We start from the raw sequence: 813 nt of genomic DNA on the forward strand, positions 1-813 counted from the left end.
CTTTACGACCTAATGGCATGTTGAGAGTTCTCCCTCTCACTACCTTTTCCATAGTAAAGACACATAATGCACAGCAAAATGGACTCTTCTCTAATTAATTCATAGGAAAACCTTTCTGTGAATGAACACACATCTCCTCAGGACATTGTGTATACCATTACTGTGCTTGTATAGTGTCTTTTGAATTGTATACTGTTTTGTGTGTGTGTTATGATAGATCACTAGTTAATATAACCCCACCGATACCATGTTTGGTCTCTTTGAATTTGGCTTCTGATGATCGAAATGAGCATTTATATTATATGTGGGTACATAGGCAATATATTAGTGTTCTAAGAATCTTTAGTAATTTTGATTCGAGTTCCATATGCAAATTACCATGCTCTCACACAAAGGGTCACAAAACCTCCCGCTTGGAATTTCAGCCTTTCTCATTGGACAAGCCCATCCTGAGAGGCGTGAATCTTCTCAGACCTTAAAAAGGCTCACGCACAGTTCCGCCCATTTTGTTCTTGTTGTTCTTCTTCTGCTAAGAAGCGTGAAGCGAGCCTGAGCTGGCTCCAACACATAGCCAGTCAGCCTGCTGTTCTGTTAGATTCTGAGAAGATGAGGATGTGAGCCCCTCTAATGACACCCTAAGTCTGTGCCAGGCCTCGGGCCTTGACTTTCCATTCACCAAAGATCCTAGGATCTCAGCTGATGTCTCTCTTAGCTCTTTTTCACTTTCCACTGGGAAGAAACTCCCAATCACCATCGAGTCAAAACATCTTTGGAGTCCATCACTCTTCAAACCCGGAAGAAGGTGATCGCGTC

This window comes from Sinocyclocheilus anshuiensis, unplaced genomic scaffold (genome assembly GCF_001515605.1).
Source record: "Sinocyclocheilus anshuiensis isolate Anshui unplaced genomic scaffold, SAMN03320099.WGS_v1.1 scaffold272, whole genome shotgun sequence".
Taxonomy (NCBI): Eukaryota; Metazoa; Chordata; class Actinopteri; order Cypriniformes; family Cyprinidae; genus Sinocyclocheilus; species Sinocyclocheilus anshuiensis.